The following is a 16,443-nucleotide window of genomic DNA, read 5'->3' on the forward strand; positions in this document are numbered from 1 at the left end:
AACCCCAAAAATCAAGAAAAAACAACAAAAATCAAGAAAAACAACGTCGGATCTCGTGGTCTAGTGAATCCAGTGCTATTGTGACAAACAATTTGTTGTGTGTGTTGTGAATATTTAAGAAAAAAGTTTGTTTCGGTTCATATATTCAATTTAACAGCATAAGGTTGAATAAGTTAAACTGTGTAACTGAACAGCGCACGTATATTTTTCATGCTTAAATTATGTTCTAAATTATGAATTAATGAAACGCTTTGCAGAACGGTCTGAATCCACTCGCATTCGTTTGGACTGCTCTCTCACTGAATCAGCTGAAGCCATTTATCAGTCAGTAAAACAAACAGACGGCATTGAGAGAACAACCAGCGCTGGTTTTCAGTTGTTTTCCTCTGTGAACATGCGCTAATTGGATGTCTAGGGTTGGGCATTGTACAATTCAAATGTCGATTCTGCTTATCGATTCCCAATTTAGATTCAATAAGGTAAAAAAAAACTAAAAAAACCTTTAGATATCAGTCACATTTTTTCTTATTGGAAAACATTTAGCTGTAGCTGAATGTCATGAACAAAAATCAACAGACTAAAGAACAGTTACACAAGGAACATTTGCCAGTGGATTAAAAATACCATAGAAAAACATCTAACCTAACTAATTATTAAAGAAAAACTAAACACTCAGTAATTAAAAAAGAACAAATAAAAAATAAGCAATTGCAACAAATAAATACAATTGAACAAAGATACGATTGAAATAAGTGTTTTATGATTTTCAGGTATTCAGGTACAAAAAGTGTAATCAAATATAAAATGACACTGCACTTTATAAATAAAATATACATTACAAATATAGTTACAAAAGTTGTCACCATAATATATATATGCGTTCTTGAGTATTGGAATTGAACTTTAACAGTTGATGATGACATAATAAAAAAAATAAGCAAAAGAGTATTTAGCACAACTAATATGTGAGATTCTGTGTATATAAAAGACAAAACTAAGCATAATAAACATTTCATTATTATACAATAAACAAGGTTTATCAATCAAATTAAACCTTTATTAAGACCACTCAAATATGTATGAATTCTACTTACTGTTTTGAAAGAATTTTTTTTTTTTTCATAGTATCGACACTTCAATACATTTTCATTGACACTTTATTTATTGCTGACTTTATGAAATCATCGTAAATGCTTAACAGGATGGACATCTGTCATTTTATCATCTGACAAAGATAATAATGTTGTAATAAAAAAAAAAAGTATTATAGAACAACAGAAAAGACAAACACACTGAACCACCACGACCAGGTGACATGCAGGATAATCAATTTTTTGTCAATACTTTTTTAGCATTAACATTAACCTTAACATTTAATTTTTTTGGACAACATGTATCACCATGAATTCCCATGACATCTATTATATATATTTCTATGGACTCTGAATATTGGATAGCAGATTGAACAAGACTTTTATTTTGGTCTGGCGATATGACATCATAAAGCTGCGCCGTGCTCCTGCAACTGTTATGATTAGATTAAAGAAAGGTTTGTGGTTTTACGCATTTAAAGAGATTAAATCGATATACGTCGATTTGATCGTTTTTACAAGAGGTATATGTGACCATGTATTATTGAACATATATTTGTAGTATGCTTAATGTAACAATATTGCGTTTTTTTTGTGTGAGTAAGTCGTATACGAATGTGAGAAACAGAAAAAGGTGCGTCTCATTTGGCGCACTATATCGTGTATCAGTTTATCATAAACACGAATTCGGGTTTTGGAAAGTGGTGATGGAGAAACGGAGCTTTTCGAAACTATACGAGTCAATTGAATCTAATGCTTTGCCAAATGACTCACTGATTCGAAGCGCTTGAATCACCGCGCGCTGACGAATCCTGCCGCTCACAACAGTGTAAAAATACAACGAAAACACAAATATTATGATTGATAATGACAACTTTAATGAACAAATCGCAAATTTTTTTATGACGACGTAATCTGTTAAATGTACAAATCTTTAAATATGAAGTGTCTGTATAATTTGTTATTTTATTATATTGTAGTGCTTGAGTTCTTTTTGTCTAGTCAGTTGATTTAAGTCCATTAACTCTCACTCTGACTGACTCCCTCACCAGTGCGCTGAACTACTGAACTAGAGCTGATTGAGACGCACTCAATCTGGCATCTCCAAAAGAGATATACTGTGGATTTATTTTTCTTTCTGTTAATTATTCTCATCTTAAACTTGACAAATTGTCCAAACACACAGGAAAACTCCTGGAGAAACCTCTGAGATCCACGACACTATTATAAAGATGGCGTTTATTAAACAGGAGAGTGAAGACATAAAGATTGAAGAAGTGTTCAGCGTGAAACATGAAGATACTGAGGAACAAACAGGTTAGTTTAATTCGGTCCTTATTAAAATGATCTACAGAAATTAATGATGTTTCTGAAGAATGTCATACGAGTGTCCTAATTAAAGTGGTTTTATTTGACATGGAGCGGGTCTTCTCTTGTGGACAGACATTGTTGAGATCACATGACCAGACAAATGGAAATAAAGTGTTTCCACATGAACTTTAGAGGACCTGTAGAATTGCATTATATGGACTAGATAGATTATTTATATGAATTATAAATCTGTGTGTTATTCAGAAGAAAGGAAATCATATACATCTGGGATGGTATGAGTGAGTAAATGATGAGAGAACATTAATTTTGGATGAAGTATCCCTTTAACTATCACCACAGCCCCATCAAGCACCTTTCACTAAACCAAAGATTGAAACCAAAAACAGTAATATTAATGATAATGTTAACATTTTATGAAAGGTGGCCATTATTATTATTTTGATGTATTGACATCCATATTATTTTAAACCCTAAACAAGTCAGTCATTTCATTTGACATGAGATCGTTGCAGTTAGCAAATGACAACAAGCCCACAATCCAAATGTTTCTTCATTATTTCTCATTCTTTAGGCAGTTTCACTTGTATAAAAATTAACCCCGAGTAATGACCCACAGGCTCAACCCAGCTTTTGACTTTCCCGATTCCGGTGATTAATTTGAGACGACTCAAGCAGGAATTATGTTATTTGAAACAGTAATACTAATTTTATGTTTCTTTTTCAAAAACAATAGACATTGATGCATTATTAATAATATTTAGCATTTTTTCTTGTATTATTTTCCCAAACAATATGGTTTAATTAAAATAATTTCATTATTGTCCTTGCGGAGGCTATTCCATTTTATTTATCCATGACAAATGCATTTTTATCATTTATAAGTGTGGTCCAATTATTTGTTTGCATTATTTAGGAATTATTTTATTTCTTTGTAGAGAAATAAAATAAACTTTTTCTGTGGTTCAGGTAAGAGACACATCAAGTACTCCCTCCCATTCAGGTCAGTTTGAGTATACTCCCTTAGAGCCTAATCACTGCCCGGGCAGCTGACGCTCTTGACAGTCAGAGCTGTAGGCCTTCAGTAGGCCTCCTCGATTGTCCGGAAGCATAAGATTGTACTCCCCTTGTTTAAAGGGTCAGTAGCATTTCTGCTGAGTACACTGCCAAAGTAGTCAGGCCTTCACTGGCCTTCTTGAAGGCGGCTCCTCAACAAGTTGAATATTAATATTTAGCAGTAATTATCACGGTGGAGCCTCCCTGATTCTAGCCCAGAGCCTGGTCATATATAGCAGATTTAGCATAGTGTTCCAGACACTACCTGAGGTTCGCTCTATATGAATACGTAGCTCCCTAAAACTGGTAGGAAGGACTCTCACGAGGCCTCCCTGTTAGATCAGCCCTAGAGCTGGAGGCGCTCCCCTTATTAGGGTCCCCTTTCTAGAGTGCCTTTTTAAAGCACTGTGTTGATCCAGGATTACGTAGAGTTACTCCCCTCATTTGCAAGTGTTTAAAAAGCGCTATGCCGAGTTCTAGTCAAGTCAAGTCACATTTATTTATAAAGCGCTTTTTACAGTACAGATTCAAAGCAGCTTTACAGAGATAACAGAAAAATAATTGTTTCCAGAAGAAAATAGCATCACAGTCCAGCCTAAGTAAGTTCAGTGATGTTTCATTTTTGTTTTAACAAAAGTTATTGATTTAGTTCATTTATTTATTTATATATATATATATATAGAGAGAGAGAGAGAATATGTAGATATATATAGAATTTTTTTTGAAATATAAACCATTAAATGGCACTTTCTGGAGAGTTTTGTGCAAAGAAATGGAGAAATTGAGTCTTACATGATACGTGAAAAACTGCAAGGTTAAGAGCATATACGGTGCATTGTTGTAGTATCAACAGGTATTAGGACATTTAGCATTTACATCACTGTTAATCAGTCATCACTTGATTACACATTGTATTACCTTGTTATGATATAGTGACCCATACAATGTTGGCCAAACATAATGTGCCACATGAAGAGACAGTGCAGCATATGACAGTAGCAACAGCTGAGAAGATTGGGGTCTGTGGTGACCAGGTCCACCTCACACAAACTTCCTTCTCCCATTCTCTCTATTTACTACTACAACACACACACACACACACACACACACACACACACACACACACACACACACACACACACACACACACACACACACACACACACACATAGTCTAACCAGGACTCAACATAAACTCTTCAAAGCTGCCAGCTTGGCAACCAAGTATGTAGTTTTGATTTCTGGCTCCAGTGGTTGCCTCATTACAAACTGCCAATTATTAAGATAAAAAAAATGATGATAACACTGGTTAGTTTTACAATCAACATTTGAATTTATTTGTGTTTTACCTTTGTAATTTAATGTTGATTTTACATTTCATACACATTCTTAAAAACAGTACACAGTACAGAGTACACACATCTATAACTCATAACTCATCTATAACTTCATTACTTCCCATAATGGCTGGTATGCAAACACCTCTCAGTATTAGTCTCTGGTGCTCTGCAGATCTCCTCCTTGCTACCCACTTTCTAACACATTTAGTGGGGTCCCAGGATGCTAACGGAGGGCCGACAATGTTAACAAACATTCGAGAGGACACATTTTCAGTTCTCAGCAGGGAACGTAAAGGTGTAACAATTGCGTTCATTTCCTCTCTCACATTCTGCACTGCTGACAGCAACTGTTTCAACAGCATGTCTGAGTGTTAGAAGTGGTGTAGTCATGGGTTGACTGGGGTCACTTTTGAAATCCCTAAAGCTTGCCTTCATGCCAGTAAAGCCAATACTAAAAAGATTGCAAACCTCCCTTAGTTCCCCATACATTTGAGGTAAAGGAGAGGGCCAAGTTGTTTTGTTAAGAATGTTCACCTTTCGAAACAAGGACTCTTCTTCCTCTGTCACCATTCTTGCCTCCATGTTGGTTTTCAAAGCTTCATAAAACTTTTCTGGCTTGATGACTTTCTGTAAAAAAAAAGAAAACTATAGATTTTACAAGCATATTGCCTATATTTTTGTAATATATTAAACACTGTTACACATTTTGAAACTATTTCAGCTTGTGTAGGCCTGTCGCTGCTTTCTGAACATATTGAACACACTTTTAAAAACACCGCGATAATACCCGAAAACTGTGATAATTTTGGTCATTTTCACACCTTCCCATCTCTACTGCCAACATGTTACAGAGCTAGTCATGCTAAAATGTCTGGAATATCAGCCCACCTTTTGAAGAAATCAGTCAGTTTCCTCTTCTTGGGTGGATATGCTCTACTCATTTCAATTTATCTCTGAAAGTTGGAGAATAAATGGTTGATTTAATTTCCATTAACCAGCTTACCCCTCTTGATGAATGCCTAATAGAGAAAAAGGTAAAAACTAGACCCACCTCCTTTAATTTGTCCAGATAACATCTTACTCATTTTAGGGAGAGGGGATTTTGGAGTCGGCTGCCTATCCATATACTGTGACAAAACACAATTGAAGTCTCCCCCCAACAAGAGGATCCCTTTACTGTGCTGCAAAATAACCCCAAAGACGGTTTTTATCAAATTTGGATCATCTTCATTTGGAGCTTAGACATTCATTAATGAAACGTTTACTCTATCAATAACTCCATTTACCAGGGTAAATCTCTCTTCTGTATCTTTATGATCTTCAGTAGATGTAAAGTTCAGATTTCTATGGACTAACATGCAAACTCCCCTCCTCTTTCCTGATTTATGGGATGAATAAAAAGCTTTGTCTGCCCAGGACCTTTTCAATTTCTCATGTTCTGCATCTGACAAATGTGTTTCCTGAAGAAATGCTATCTGACTCTGTTGTATCTTTGGTAACGCTTTAGATTACAGCCCGGAAAGTACTGCGTAATTAAAATGAAAGTACAGTGTAACTTTCGGTAATTACAGTGTACCTATAAAGTACTTACGTGTAAGTATAGGGGAACAATATGTAAAGTCTTGGGAATAAAGGTGTAACAACCAGGAAAATACTGCGTTATTAAAACGAAATTACAGTGTAACTTTCGGTAATTACAGTGTACCTATAAAGTGCGTACGTGTAAGTATAGGGGAATAATATGTAAAGTTTTGGGAATAAATGGGTAACAACCAGGAAAATAACAAATTATTTAGGCAAATTATTTAGACTGTAAGTATTCCATGTAGTAACAGGGTAAGTATGACATTGCGGGCTGTAAATTAAAGTGGTGCTTCTTACCTTCTTGTTTCGTGTAGTTACAGGGTAAGTATGACATTGCGGGCTGTAAATTAAAGTGGTGTTTCTTACCCTCTTGTTTCATGTAGTTACAGGGTAAGTACAATAAAAAACACATGTACACACACAATCTGACATCACTTGGAAAACCTTTATTTGAAAAACAACTTATTTCAAAACAGATTTACAACATATTACACTTCTTATTTATTTAATTTATTATCATTTTTTTAAATCAACTTTTCATTTCAAATTCTAAAGTCCTGACAGAAAGTAGCATGTTTTGTCCTTTTTTGTTTCTCTTGCATGGCTTCCTCCTCCTCTTGGTCCTCCTCTTCTTTTTCTATCGTTCCACTGATTATTAGCCTAATCTTAAGGAGTCTTTTTCTATTCTGTATTATGTATTACAAGAAAATACAGTACACCCAGAAATGTTCTCATAATTTACTCATCTTTTCGCTACCGACCAACTTTCACCAGCGAGTGCATGAGAGTCGGCTTCATAGGGGCGGCTTGAATGGCTTCGCGTTTGGTGAAGCTTTCAGCGTTCATTGCATTCTCGCGGGAGTTTGATGTGAAACGTGCACGAGAACTGGTGTCTCTGTTCTTCTGCATGGTTTGTTTTTCATTATTATTATCTGTTATTGTTTGTATTTTGTTGTGAGCAATAATAAAAACATTAAAAAAAATAATAATTCAACATTGGTTTTTCGGTGCGCTTACCGAAAAACGAATACCGAAGAGGCTTTAAGCCTCTGTTATACTCCAGTTTGGACGCGTACACGACAGCTGCGCAGCTCGGACGCGGACAACTTGTATTTATACTTTCTCTCAACCCTCTCATGAACGCGCAGGTGACAGTTGGTCGGAAGCGATAGTCAACAGTTTAAAAATGTAAAATATTTGGTATTTTTCTTACAAACGCTTATCGTTTCACTTCAGAAGAAGAGGAACAAGAGGAGGAGGAAACCAAGCAAGAGAAACAAAGTGCTGTAAATCCGTTTTGAAATAAGTTGTTTTTCAAATAAAGTTTTCCGAGTGATATCAGATTGTGTGTGTACATGTGTTTTTATTGTACTTACCCTGTAACTACATGAAACAAGAGGGTAAGAAGCCCCACTTTAACTACACGGAACAAGAGGGTAAGAAACACCACTTTAATTTACAGCCCGCAATGTCATACTTACCCTGTAACTACACGGAACAAGAGGGTAAGAAACACCACTTTAATTTACAGCCCGCAATGTCATACTTACCCTGTAACTACATGGAACAAGAGTATATTTTCCCAGCATTTAAAAAAAAAAAAAAGTTGCAATAGTTTTACTTGCCTTGAAACTTAATCAGTGCACCTTTGCAATAATAACAAATTAGCCTACTTTATAAATGCACTGATATGTACCCCGTGATTTAAAAAAAGCCTTTATGTATTTTTGTACACTATTATTACAAAAAGGTGCAGTGTATGTACTCGCTAAATTGCTCCCAAAAGTAAGATTCTAAAATACTTAGTCTAAATAATTTGCCTAAATAATTTGTTATTTTCCTGGTTGTTACCCCTTTATTCCCAAAACTTTACATATTGTTCCCCTATACTTACACGTAAGTACTTTATAGGTACACTGTAATTACCGAAAGTTACACTGTAATTTCGTTTTAATAACGCAGTATTTTCCTGGTTGTTACCCCTTTATTCCCAAGACTTTACATATTGTTCCCCTATACTTACACGTAAGTACTTTATAGGTACACTGTAATTACCGAAAGTTACACTGTACTTTCATTTTAATTACGCAGTACTTTCCGGGCTGTAATCTAAAGCGTTACCGTATCTTTTAATGGGACTATGTAGACCATTTACATTATAACTTGTTATCTTAAGAGAGAACCCATTGTCTTGTTTAGGGTAGAAAAGGGAAGCTTGGAGGCTTGAAATGAATGACTAAGGAGGGTAGCTGTGTGTGTGTGTGTGTGTGTGTGTGTAATTCTATATATTAGATTCAGAACCCAACAGAGATAACAAAGCAACATAGCATGAACACTTCCCAGGGGGAACATGGGATTTAACAAAGAGGGTAGAACTTCCTTTAACAGTCAAAGAAGTCTAAACCAAAACCAAATGTTTACTAGGCCCCTGTACCTGTCCTAGTTACCAGCCTAGTCTGACAGAAGGGTTAGATTTGAGTACCCTTAAGCTCCAGCAGAAACATATTTCACCTATGTTAGTTTAAGCAGAGACTATCCCTATTTTAACTAGTCGTCCTTAGCTTTATTTCAGGGATTAAGTGATTTCAGCTGTACCACAAATATTATAGCTAACCATGGATATTGACAGTTTCCGTAAATCAGTTCTCTCATTTGTAATACTCCTGACCATGAGTCAGTTATTCACTCGTTTGTCACTTGTCTAGTCCGAGAGAAAGTTATACATTCATTTAAACATCTTTAGTCAGTAGGTCACTTATCCACTCGGTTGCATCTCTAGTCCATGAAACAGGCCTATTACTCACTCGCAGATCTCTGCGTACTTGTAGCGATGGTGTTTGTCACAAAGTCCATGGCTTTGTCTGGATCAATGAATTCTCTTTGATCACCGTTAAACGTAATCCGTAGTTTAGCAGGGTAAATTAATCCATAACGGACATCTGATCGGTTGTAGATCCGTTTTTTCACTTCTGTGAATGCTGCTCTGGCTTTTGCAACTCTTGCTGTGAAGTTGGGAAAGATGGCTATCTGTTGTCCGTTGAACTTTAGCGGTGCCAGCCGTCGCGCTTTCTTCAGAATCTCCTCCCGATCTTGATAATAATGCATGCGAACAATGATGGCTCACGGGTTCCCTCCTGGTCGTCTAGGTGCTAGGCTGCGGTGAGAGCGATCAACTCGCAATTCTCTTTCCATTTTAAGCACTTCTCGAAGCAATTTAGACACCGCAGTCGTGCTACTTGAGCCCGGCGTTTCGGCTACTCCCACAATCTGCACATTGTTTCTCCTCATCCTTCCCTCCATATCATTTATCTTCCAAATTTTTAACTGCTTTCCAGTTTGGTCACCGTTGTTTGCAGTGTTACAACTTCGTCAGACCATGTTGACAGCCCTCCCTCCATGTCTCTGATGTTAGCATTCACTTTGTCAAGTTCCGTGCGCATAGCTGATGTATTATTAGCTATTTCCGATCTCATTTTTTGTAACTCACTTGACGGGAGACGGGGGTTTGACTAGATTGGCTGGCAGATCCCTTCCCAGCAGAATCGCTAGGCCGCGAATTCCCTGATCCGTCGTACTTGGAATTTTCTGAGTTTTGCTGCCGTAATTCACTCTCGCAACATCCCCGTTAAGGCGCTGACAGTACCAATACCTTAAGCCGTTGGAGTATGTTATGTCTGCAATTATATTTTAAATAATTAAGTTTCTGCCGGAGCTTACGCCATGCTTTGCTCACGACTTATGCCATCTGCTTCCCGGACAATGTTAGGAAGACTGTTCCAGAGTTTAGGTGCTAAACAGGAAAAGGATCTACCGCCAGCAGTCGGTAAGCCACCAAACTAAGCAATGAAGAAGAATGAGTGAGGCAGAGCAAAGCTCTAGTAGGTCTGATGATAAGAACCCTGACGTTGTTATATGGCGCTCTTCCACTGCATGGTATGGCACGGCTCAACACGCTTTGCTTTTCCAGTGCAGTTTAGTACCACTTCAAAGTGGGTGGGATTATAGACTGCTCTTTAAAGTAGCTGAAAAACCTTTTAATTCCTAGTCGCAATATCCAGTTCTCACTGTATCCGCTCCTCGGCTTCCAACGAGAGGAAAGTCTGCACCTAGTCTACTGACCAGTCACCACGATTCAGCCATTTATTTTTTCAAGTTTATTTATTTATTTTTTCAAGCAAGTCGTTTCATAAAAATTTTGCAAAAAAAAATACTGTGGTGGCTGTTGCTGACTATTTACACCTAGTGGGTTTGGTGTCTCGTGTTGCGAATACAATGACGCTGGTAGTGACGATTCTCTCTGACCAATCAATGATCTGTAGTGTTTTCACGTCACATTTTAGTATCGGTACGGTACGCTTGGAACTTATCAGAGGTGGTACCATGTAAAGCGACCCGTACCATTTAAAGCGACCCGTACCATGCAATGGAAAAGCGGCACAAAGTGAGCCGGGCCAAGCCGTATCGAACCGTACCGAACCGTACCATGCAGTTAAAAAGCACCATTAGTACCAAAAAGAGGATATTTTTCCGAAGTGTGGGATTTTTTTGGTTTCAAACCAGATGATGCTGCTCAGCAAACCATACATTGCAAGCAATGTTTAGCCATCGTTTTTGCACCGAAGGGTAACGGCACTTACCTGTTAAATCGTCTGAAACGTCATCACGTAATACAGTATGAGATGGTTAAAAATAAAACACACTAGCTCAATCACAAAGTACTAGCGGCCAGACAAAACAAACGTCTATAAAAGTAACGCAACATCATACCCATCAAACTCCCTCATGCACAAAGAATTTACAGATGTTGATAGGCTAGTGTTTCTTGTTAGTGAATCTTTAATAGGTCTAGCCTGGCGCACACTTTAAGTATGTGGGTGCACGCACGCGAATGGCACTCACCATACAAAAAAAAAAAAAAATGCATTCAAATCTCACATTACATTACATCTATATTCCTCTGATAAACCCTGACATTTATATGAACATCTTAAACTTACTAAATGCTTTCAAACTATAAGCTTAACCACCTAGAAGAAGCTGTTTATATAGCCTACTTTTCCATAAATCAATACAATACTGCTTAAACCAATCACACCACGTATACAAACGCTCAATATACCCTACTTAACCAAATTACTACTAAATTAATAGCAAAACAAATCAGTAAATTCTTAGGGTGTGCTTCGGGGCCATTAACTTCACCTCAAAAATCGTCTTATATTTCACCGGTGGGTTTTTAATGGGAAAGCCAAGGTTGGGCACCACAGAAATGTCGGTAGAGCCACCGCACTGGATGTCAAATTCTCCGCCATCTCTACCTGGGAAAACAACCAAATTAATACACATATTAATAAACAGTAACAATACATAAAAGTGTAAATATTTACATAATAACCGAATAGATACTCACTGACGCAGTGTTTGATTTTTTTGTAATTTCACTGGGCTTTTCGCTTTGCCTGGAAAAAAGATGTCCGTTTCTCTGCCGCGAAAACAACGATATTGTGAAAGTCATCGTGGCTGGTTTGAAAAACTGCATTAAAGTTGTTACCAGTCCGAGATGCTTTTTTCACAGGACTGGCATTGTGCACATATCCACAAATAACGTCTTTACTTTCCTCAACCTTAAGTTTTTTGACCGGAGAACCCATTTTGCACGTGCTACATCTTTACCTTTGCCGCTTCTTCTACATTTCTTTAGCATTAGCTAATTTTACACTTGCATTAGCGCCACCTACTGGGCTCTTGCACGATAGATAGATAGATAGATAGATAGATAGATAGATAGATAGATAGATAGATAGATAGATAGATAGATAGATAGATAGATAGAGTTGGCAAACACTACCTTAAATAATTAATTAATGAAAAGCTTCCCATTTATCGTCAACTTCCTACCTACTTACCCCTAAATATTAGTCCTGCAATTATCAATTTTTTTCCAGAACATATAAAAAATAAACATATATATATATATATATATATATATATATATATATATATATATATACACACACATACATACATATCCCCTTACCAGTCAGACCCAATTTTGGCAAGTGATGCATACATGACATACCCAAAATAAAAAGGTTGCTGCTCATAAGTCATTCTGAATAGACACATAACCAACATTTATTTAGAAAGCCAACTCTTGAGAGTTTACAGTTCAAGACTCAAAATGAATCAGACTCTTATTAATATTGAGATATATAAGCTCAAACATAAAAACAAAAACAACAAATATTAAGAATATATTTATTAAATGTATAAAAATATTTAGGATTGCAACTTATAACCACAACTAAAGTGTAGCCACAATTGTGGTCATGCTTCATTTCAAATCTGAGGATGATATCTCTAAAATTATGCATTTTAGGAAGCCTATTGTGAGACCATGTCAGGGGATGCTTTGGAGAAGTTTTAGAGAGGGCTGATAAGATTCTTATCAAATATTTTATTGCCCTGTAAACACCCGTTTACCTACTTTTGCTCAGGCCCGCGTAGCGCAAATCGCTTTGTATCTGAAGGGCTACATTTTATTTCTCCATTTAATAAGCAAACTATTCAGTCAAATAGGTATTTGTTGTGAAAGAAATACATTTACAATTTCAAGCATTTTCAAGCATTTAATCCAAAATGTAAGCACTTTTAAACCTTGAAAACACAACATCAAAATTCAAGCATTTTCAAGGATTTCAAGCACCCGTACGAACCCTGAGCCCAGCACTTTCCATAATGAAATTTGTTTTGTACATCAATAACCTCATATATTTTGTCGCTATGTGATAGCTTTCGGAATAGACGAACGGCTCCGTTTATAATGTGGGTGTTCCCAGCAATGCCGACCAAGTCTATTGGGAACAACTGCAACTCAGCCACGAAGTGGTAGGCCACGTAATATCACAGCGCATGCTGAGGTGTACAGTGTGCAGAAGTCGGCAACTTTCTGCAGTCAATAGCTACAGACCTCCAAACTTTGTGTGGCCTTATAGATTAGCTAAAGAACTCCATGGAATGAGTTTCCATGGCCGAGCAGCTGCATTCAAGCCTTACATCACCAAGTGCAATGCAAAGGATGCAGTGGTGTAAAGCACGCCGCCACTAGACTCTAGAGCAGTGGAGAGGTGTTCTCTGGAGTGACAAATCACGCTTCTCTGTCTGGCAATCCAATGGACGAGTCTGGGTTTGGCGGTTGCCAGGAGAACGGTATTCGTGCCAAGTTTGGTGGAGGGGGAATTATGGTGTGGGGTTGTTTTTCAGGGGTTGGGCTTGACCCCTTAGTTCCTGTGAAAGGAACTCTTAATGCTTCAGCATACCAAGACATTTTGGACAATTTCATGCTCCCAACTTTGTGGGGAAAGTTTGGGGATGTTCCTGTTCCAACATGACTGCGCACCAGTGCACAAAGCAGGTCCATAAAGACATGGATGAGCGAGTTTGATGTGGAGGAAATGGCCCGCACAGATTCCTGAGCTCAAGCCGACAGAACACCTTTGGGATGAATTAGAGTGCGAGCCAGACCTTCTCATCTAAAATCAGTGCCTCACCTCCAAATTCGCTTCTAGACGAATGGCCAAAAATCCCCATAAACACACTCCTAAACCTTGTGTAAAGCCTTCCCAGAAGAATTGAAGCTGTTATAGCTGCAAAAGGTGGGCCAGCTCCATATTAAACCCTACGGATTAAGAATGGGATGTCGTTAAAGTTCATGTACATGTAAAGCCATACGTCCCAAAACTTTTGGCAATAGTGTACATCACAACAGGGCAAAAAATATCGCAATTACTGTTGACTGATTTCATGTAATATTCTAATTTTCTGAGATTTTGATTTTGTGGTTTTCACAAGCTGTAAGCCATAATCATCAAAATTATAACAAATAAAGGCTTGAGATATCTCACTTTGCATGTAATGAGTCTATATAATATACAAGTTTCACTTTTTTAACGTTTTAATTTAATATAATTAATTCTAATTATATGACCAGCACCTGTATTTTGTTTTAATGTCATGAGTAATAATCTCAGGGTTTACTGGGTTTTACGCGATTCTTTTTGTAGTGTGGTATTGGTGGTGGTGTACTAAAAAAACATTGTCACGTGTGTATAGCTTTCTTCTTCTCACCGCTCATTCCTGATGGTTAAGAGGACATTTACTTGAGTCGCCCCCTGTTGTTTCACAGAATAGTACAACAGCGAGCGCGTCGAGTATAAACGCCTCGTCCGTTTGGGGAGACTCGCGCTGCGGAGCCAGGCAAAAGTATAAACAAGGCTTTAGTATCCTAAGAGCATGTATTGTCTCTTATATAGGTGTCCACCTCTGCTTCTAGCTTATCATGGCATTGCCATAGCTGTGTTGTCCGACTCCAGTTTTGGCAGCGGACACCGCTGTCTCATCTCCTACGGTAGGATCCATTTCCACAGGATATTTCCACAGTAGCACTTATTTCTATAAGTATTGATTTTGCTGCGATTTATTTTCTCCTTTTGTGAAAGAAACTCTTTGGCTGTCATCCTCTGCTCTGATCAGGTATATGTTTAGGAGGTTAAATGTGATGGGCTAAATGTTGGAAATTGGCACGTCCTTTTGTATTGACATGATGGTGGTTGCACATTTTAAGGTTTCCAACACTGGCGCAATCTCTGCCATTTTCTGCCAGTATTCATCTCGGATCTTGAGGGTTCTGGGGTCCGTTCTTTGTACGTCGTACGTAGAACGGACCCTGGCTTCTTGCAGCTTTGTTACCATTCGGTCAGACAGAACAAGAAGTCTCCCAAACACCTCACATGCTGAGTTTCATCTTGTTTTGCACAATTGAATGTTTTGTGCAAAACTTCAGAGTTTCGGAAATTTAATTTGTTCTTGTTTTGCCTCCAGTGCCTTGCCATGTAGGGGTGCTGTGGTTGAAGTGCCTGACAAGCCGCCCAGCTGTAATGATAACACGATGAACAAACACATTAAAACTGTCATTAACCACCAGCTGCAGTGTATGCGCAAATCAGGCTACTGAGTCCTATTTCACCCATCCGGGAGAGTTTGCTGCCACAATGTTTGTGAATTATCGTAAACGCATACAGACACTTTCCCAGTTAGTCATCAGTTAGTTAAGCTGTGAGGTTGTCAGCTGTGTGTTGCCATTAAACTGGTGTTAACTTGTATTTGTCTTTTTTTTGCTTTAGACCTGATGCCACTGAAAGAGGAGAGTCAAGAATTGAATAATATGGAAGATGAACATTATGATTTCAAGACTGAAGAGAAATCAACAAAGATGGAAAAGACTCAGAAGACCAAACCTAACAGTTATTTCACTTGCCGTCAATGTGGAAAAGGTTTCAGTCAAAAACGAAACCTTAAATCCCACATGATGGTTCACACTGGAGAGAAGCCTTTCACCTGCCAACAGTGTGAAAAGAGTTTCACTCAAATACAAAGCCTTAAAGTCCACATGAGAATTCACACTGGAGAGAGACGTTTTGCCTGCCAACAGTGTGGAAAGAGTTTCACTCAAAAACAAAATCTTAAAGTCCACATCAGAATTCACACTGGAGACAGCCACTTCATCTGCCAACATTGTGGGAAGAGTTTCACTCAAAAACGAAACCTTAATGTCCACATGAGAATTCACACTGGAGAGAGTCCTTTCACCTGTCAACAGTGTGGAAAGAGTTTCACTCAAAGACAAAACCGTAAAGCCCACATGAGAATTCACACTGGAGAAAAGCCTCATAATTGCTCTCATTGTGGACAGAGTTTTGCACATAAACATACCCTTAAGTCCCACATGAGAATTCACACTGGAGAGAAGCCTTTCACATGCCAACAGTGTGGAAAGAGTTTCAATCAAAAACAAAACCTTAACGTCCACATCAGAATTCACACTGGAGACAGCCGTTTCACTTGTCAACCATGTGGAAAGATTTTTACTCAAAAAAAAAATCTTAAAGCCCACATGAGAATTCACACTGGAGAAAAGCCTTAAAATTGCTCTCATTGTGGACAGAGTTTTACACTCCTCCTCACCTGAAATACACTGAAACCCTA

The 16,443-nt window shown here is 37.8% G+C and overlaps 1 protein-coding gene across 1 annotated transcript in view; it reads left to right on the plus strand.

Moving 5' to 3' along the window:
• The first annotated feature begins 1,520 nt into the window (after nucleotides 1-1,520).
• The window catches only part of LOC311298326 (uncharacterized protein), a 33,803-nt gene continuing 18,880 nt past the window's right edge, over nucleotides 1,521-16,443 (plus strand). Inside the window, exon 1 of the mRNA XM_084421143.1 lies at nucleotides 1,521-1,615. The gene's annotated coding sequence lies outside the window, so the exon portion shown is untranslated. The remainder of the gene's footprint in view (nucleotides 1,616-16,443) is intronic.

This window comes from Rutilus rutilus (genome assembly GCF_951802725.1).
Source record: "Rutilus rutilus genome assembly, chromosome: 10".
Lineage (NCBI taxonomy): Eukaryota > Metazoa > Chordata > Actinopteri > Cypriniformes > Leuciscidae > Rutilus > Rutilus rutilus.